Source organism: Archocentrus centrarchus, unplaced genomic scaffold, assembly GCF_007364275.1.
Source record: "Archocentrus centrarchus isolate MPI-CPG fArcCen1 unplaced genomic scaffold, fArcCen1 scaffold_29_ctg1, whole genome shotgun sequence".
Lineage (NCBI taxonomy): Eukaryota > Metazoa > Chordata > Actinopteri > Cichliformes > Cichlidae > Archocentrus > Archocentrus centrarchus.
This window is the reverse complement of record NW_022060258.1, coordinates 4,048,449-4,054,913: the sequence shown is the minus strand read 5'-3', so window position 1 is coordinate 4,054,913 and position 6,465 is coordinate 4,048,449. Positions and strand designations below refer to the sequence as shown.

The window sequence follows — 6,465 nt, the reverse complement described above, 5'->3', positions numbered from 1 at the left end:
CTGTGTAGGGTAACTGGACTTCTCCCCAACGACAGTTGCTGTATAAAACAGGTCTGTCCACTTTGTTCCTGTGAATTCCACTGCTGCGTGCTCTGTACTCACTGAATTCCTTCTCGCAAGAATAAAACTCCTCAAATATTTTTTTTTTTTTTTAAAGCACCAAATCACAACAACAGTCACCTCAAGGGGCTTTATATTATAAGGTAAAGAGGAAAACATAATACACATGACTCCTCATCCTCCCACCTGCTGCAGATGATACTGGGTGAGAGGCAGGTCCAGCCTGGAAAGGTCACCAGTCTCTTGCCAAAGTAACTGATTATATTAAGTAACTGATTCCTCCTACTGCAAACGGACAAGCAGCAAAACCAGACAAACAGCTGCAGGTAGAGGAGGAGCAACACCTGAAAGATGAGTCAATGCCATTTTCCAGAAGTGGAAAGTTAAAGTGTGAGAGCAGCAGAGCTGCAGTCGAGTCCGGTTGTCTCTAAAAGCACATTCACAGAGTCCATCAGGTTCTTCTCAGCAACAGTGGTGAGTGCAAGCTGATCACATTTCCTGTTCCACACAAATCTTCCAAACTGTTAAATTTTAATGAAAACAGAGGTGATTGTGTTTGGACCCAGTGGCTCCCGTGAGTCCTCTGTTGACCTGGGACCCTTGGAGGTATATTTAAATCTGTTATTACTGATCTTGGTTTTAAGTTGGACAGTGATTTTAAATTGGACAGCAAATTTGAGCAGTGGTTAAGTCTAGTTTTTATCATTTAAGGCGTTTGGAATCACTGAACCTTTTCTTTCTAGGCAGCACTTTGAACACCGAATCCATGCTTTTATTTCATCTCATCTGGATTACTGTAACTCACTTTATGTGGAGTTAATCAGTCGCTACTCATGTCTGCACCGGTTCAAAATGCTGCTGTCCTGACCTCACGTCACTGGTTGCCTGTATATTTTAGTGTTCATTTAAAATTCTTATGTTTTAAATCTTTGCACAATCTTGCCCACCTTACCTCTCTGAGCTTCTTCACCCCTACATACCTTGTGGTCTCTCAGGTCAGCAGACCAGCTGCTCCTGGAGGTGCCGAGATCAAGAAGGAAGCTCAGAGAGGACAGGGCTTTCTCTATTGTTTCTCCTAAATTATTGAATGACTTGCCTTGTGTGTGTGTGTGTGTGTGTATATATATATATGTGTGTATATATATATGTATATTTTTTTTTTTAACACAGTATCTGTACTCTACTTAGGTACAGAATGTACTTTTGCCACCTCTGCCCAGAGGGTTAAACTGCTTCAGCTGTTTATCGCTCTGCTTTTTACCAGAATATAAATCCCATCACAGCAGAGCATCAATAACTCTAATTGCTCATAGAAGCATGTAAAGATCTTTACATGCTTGTATTGTACTCTAGAGTACAATACTGATACTCGTTTCTTTTTAAAATATGAAATTAAAACTGAATTTACTTTTTCTTTCTCTCCTTTCTCCCTCAGAGTGCAGACATGTCTGCTGCCAGCAATGTGCAATCTGAAGATCAGTTTCTGTGCTCCATCTGTTTGGATGTGTTCACTCATCCAGTCAGCACATCATGTGGACACAACTTCTGCAAGACCTGTATCACTCAGCACTGGGACATGAATCAGAGGTCTCAGTGTCCCATGTGTAAAAAGGTGTTCAACATGAGACCTGAGCTTCATGTTAACACCTTCATCTCTGAGATGGTCGCTCAGTTCAGACATGAAACTCAACAGAAAGCCAGCAGCAGCAGCTCAGAGCAACAAGCTGTCAAACCAGGAGAAGTTCCCTGTGACGTCTGCACTGAAACCAAACTGAAGGCCCTGAAGTCCTGCCTGGTGTGTCTCACCTCCTACTGTCAGACTCACCTGGAGCCTCATCTGACCATGAAAGGTCTGAAAAGACATCAGCTGGTGGAGCCTGTGGAGAACCTGGAAGAAAGGATGTGTATGAAGCATGATAAACCTCTGGAGCTGTTCTGTAAGACCGACCAGATATGTGTCTGCATGTTCTGCTCTGTTTTAGACCACAAGAACCATGAGTTTGTTCCTCTGAGAGAAGAATATGAAGAAAAGAAGGCAGAGCTGGGGAAGACGGAGGCTGAAATTCAGCAGATGATCCAGAGGAGACGACTGAAGATTCAGGAGCTCAAAGAGTCAGTGAAGATGAGCAAAGATGCTGCAGACAGAGAGGAAGCAGAAGGTGTTCAGGTCTTCACTGCTCTGATGGAGTCTGTTGAGAGAGGCCTGAAGGAGCTCATAAAGGAGGTCAAAGACAAACAGGAAGCAACAGAGAAACAGGCTGAGGTCTCATCAAAGATCTGGAACAGGAATCTCTGAGCTGATGAAGAGAAGCTCTGAGGTGGAGCAGCTCTCACGCTCTGAAGACCACCTCCACCTCCTCCAAAGCTTCTCATCCCTCAAAGCTGCTCCACCCACCAAGGACTGGACAAAGGTCAGCATCCATCCACCATCATATGAGGGGACTGTGGTGAGAGCTGTGGCTCAGCTGGAGCAGACACTCAGGAAAGACATGAAGAAGCTGTTTGAGGCTGAGCTGAGGAGGGTCCAGCAGTATGCAGTGGATGTGACTCTTGATCCTGATACAGCACATCCTAAACTCATCCTGTCTGATGATGGGAAACAAGTGAATCATAGTGGTGTGAAGAAGAAACTTCCAGATAACCCAGAGAGATTTTCTCAGTGTGTTAATGTTTTAGGAAGGCAGAGTTTCTCTTCAGGCAGATTTTACTTGAGGTTCAGGTTAAAGGAAAGACTGACTGGGATTTAGGAGTGGCCAGAGAGTCCATCAACAGGAAGGGACAACTCACGGTGAGTCCTCGGTGTGGTTTCTGGACTGTGTGGCTGAGAAATGGAAATAGATATGAAGGTAATTCTAGCCCTCCAGTCTCTCTCGGTCTTCAGTCTGGTCCTGAGAAGGTGGGGGTGTTTGTGGATTATGAGGAGGGTCTGGTCTCCTTCTATGATGTAGATGCTGCAGCTCTGATCTACTCCTTTACTGGCTGCTCCTTCACTCAGAAACTCCACCCATTCTTCAGTCCCTATCTGAATGATGGCGGCAAAAACTCTGCACCTCTGATCATCTGTCCTGTCAATCAAACTGGTAAATTCAACTGAGTTTTATTGAAGAGAACAAAGGCACCTACTCAGTGTAAATACTCCAGTTTCCATGTTTCCTCTAGAATCTGATATTCGTGGACTCTGATTCACACTTTGATTTGATTCACATGGAATTTGATGCAAACAGAAGAAAAGTTGAACCTTGACTTGAATGGAGACTCAAGCTGAAGACAAAATATCGGAGACTAAATGTCAAAAGCTCCATTTAATAATAAAGTTTGTTAAATGCTGTTAGTGAATACAGAAGCGTGTCATCGTTATACGGAGCATTCAGAGCTCAGCTGAGGGGGTGTCGCATTAGCCAAAGAGTGCTTTGGTTATTTTGATCTGTTCAGTGAAAACTGATAAGATGGGATAATATTTAAAGAAATCCATAAATATTCATCCATCCATCCAGTTTCTTATTCTCCAGTTGATGGTCCCTCAGCTACCAGCTGAGCCCTCTTTTGTGTCATTAAACAGGAAGCAGTTCTTTATAGCTGTTTCCATCTTTCTGGCCTGCTGAAGAGGGCCTGGAACTGCAGTCCACAGATGAACATCAGGATCTGAGAGCTTGTCTACTGGAAGATCAAATATTTACCTGCTTCCAGGTGTGATCGGTGGCTGATGTTTCTTTTAGATGGTCAGCTCCTCCCTCTTCAGCTTCAGGTACAAATGCAAACTGTCTGAGTTTGCAGATGAATGTGTAAAACAGCTAATCGCTCAGGGGCGACACCTGTGGTTACAGAGACTTGTAGTCCTTTAAAAGTGAACTGATAAACGGTGCTCAGACTGGCCTCAGTAAACACTTTCCTGATGGGTTTAATGTCTCAGACACTTTTGTAAATTTTAATCATCCTCAGTGTCAAAAGGAGCTAACAAAACGTGATCGAGGACTCGTTAGCCTGTGAGTCAGCTCCACCCTCACTCGTCCTCTTTCAGATCGCTGAATAAGTTCATTTGTTTGCAACTTCTAATTTTTGTGTTCCTGATTGCTTTAATGTGAAGGATGTTACATCATAAACAACTTATTTGCATAGCTTCAAGTTGAAAATTCTAGTTGGTAAAATATTTAATTTTGCTCTAATTGATATTTTTATCCTTGGCTTGTTTTATTCTATTCATTCTATTCCAGCTTCTTTACTCTGTACTGTGGCAGGAAACTGGTGCCCTTTGACCCCCTTCTGTCTTTTTCCTGATTACTGTTTGTTTTGCAGAGAGCTTTCATTAAAAATACAGAATACCAGATAAATGTGTTACTTTTTTTCCCCCCAGAAACATTTTTGTCCAAAACCTTTTCTTATGAAATACCAAAACTTAGTTTATGTAAACACTAACAATTCATACAGCATTGGTGCAGATTAGGGAAGCACTGAAGCAACATCCTGGTCAGACATAGGTCTGCTCCTCAAATAGCTCAATTCAAGCTGTTCTGATGTACGCTCACCATAACATAGCAAGAAGAAAGGGTTACAGATTTGAGGTATTTTTAAAAATAGTTTTTCACATAAAAGCAAGATATGGAATAAAAACTGATTCAGTGTTTTTTTTTTTTTAATTCTTGAATGCATTTTTCTATATTTTACATATAAGACTGGTATCAGCAGATATCCAAAGCAAAGGTATAAATATTAAAAATGAATTGGAAACAGTTGGCTCGGTGCATCCCAAATGCAGATATTAAATTTTAGTTCTGATAAAATGTTGGGCAAGAAATGTTTCTAAAGTTTGGATGTTAAGGTGTTAACATCCTTGGACAGGCGAGATACTGGAGACTGAACTCTGTTCCCTCTGTCCAGCTCCATCTCTGCCTTTGGAAGACCAGCAGGGCAGCCACGCTGAAAAGTTCTACTCAGAACAAACTCCAAGCGTACTACCATCGTGTCTCCACACCTCCATGCTCTCCAGGTCAGAAAGTCTAGTTATCCACCAAAAACATTGTTACACACCGAGTCAAGAAAACTGTCTCTCAGTTTCATTGCACCTTTTCAGATCTCAGCTATCACTGACCTGGTCACTGTCTGTCTGAAATTACCTAGGCATATGAGAATTCATGATTCTTTCTGTGTCTGAGATTAAGCCCAGCCCATTGTGCCCTCTAGGCAACCCCCTTCCTCCCACCTGGGCCACGGATGGCCTACAGTGTCTGGAGACTCCTGGATGTTAGGTGGTGGGACCATGGCCTTCAGTATCTTGCAGAGGGGGTATGGGCTGGAAGAGCAATCACAAGTGTCTCGGTCTGCCATCCTAGACCTAGACATCCTGTCAGCCTGGTGGGTCTCGGGGAGCAGGGTCCTCTTGTGCTGGCTTGCCTTTCATTATCTCTCAGTATTCTCCTCCATCTGTGGTTTTGTTTGTGTGTAAAGTATTCTTACCTGTTTCCAAGGGTGTCGCTTCTGGTCTCTCCACCCTCCTGTCAAGCTCTCACCTAGGAGGGATTCTGTGATGAACTTAGCTGTTCCTCATGTGGTCATCATCGCTGAATATTTAAGGCTGAAGAGAGGTATCAGTCACTGCCAGATCACTGCATCAGCTTAGATATTGATTTAACAAAGGGGGAATTACTTTTTACACAGGGCCAGGTAGGTTTCTTTCCCCTTAATGAATGGAACTGCCAGTTAAAAATTGCCTTTTTGTATTTACTTGGGTTATCTTTGACTAATATTAGTTTGTTTGACCTGAAACATAAGTGTGGCATATATGCAAAAATCAGGAAGGGGGGAAACAAAGAATGTTTTATAACTCACCTGTTTAAATTGGAATCAAGGCCTTGAATTTTTATTATAAGCAGAGTGGCCTCTTTGACTGGCAGGTGGATGGTGACACAGGCGGCTGTAGCTGCTAGCTGTCTGCTTGGCTTCACCTTAGCTAACTGGAGTCCCCGATCTGGACCTCTGGACCATGTTTGTGCTTTTGGAGCCTTTTTAATGCAATTATCTGACCAATAATATGGCTGCTGTGGCTTCATTGGACTGACAGACCGTCCAAGAATGCAGAGCTCTAGTTTTGCTGAGTGAAATTCAAAGATTTGGATGTTACTGATTAGCAGATATCTAGTCTGTGCTCCCATCCTCTCCGTGGATTTTAGCATTAGCTGGTAGCCTAGTGCTCCACCCTCTTGTCCAAATGTGGTCACTTCTGGATACAAAACAATAAGACTGAACCTGCAAACCCCTTGGATTTCAGAAGACCTGCTAGAACACTATCACTGCTCTGAGGCCAAAGTACTGACTGTCTGTCAGTGCTGCCTTTCACATCCAGTCTCCAAGAGACAATAGTGACGGAAAAAGTTGATAGATTTGTCACTAATCGTCTAAAAAAAGAAAAGA

At 42.9% G+C, this 6,465-nt stretch overlaps 1 pseudogene; it reads left to right on the top strand.

Annotated features, from left to right (window-relative positions):
* The first annotated feature begins 459 nt into the window (after nt 1-459).
* Nucleotides 460-3,400, top strand: LOC115776236 (E3 ubiquitin-protein ligase TRIM21-like; annotated as a pseudogene).
* Nucleotides 3,401-6,465: the final 3,065 nt, after the last annotated feature.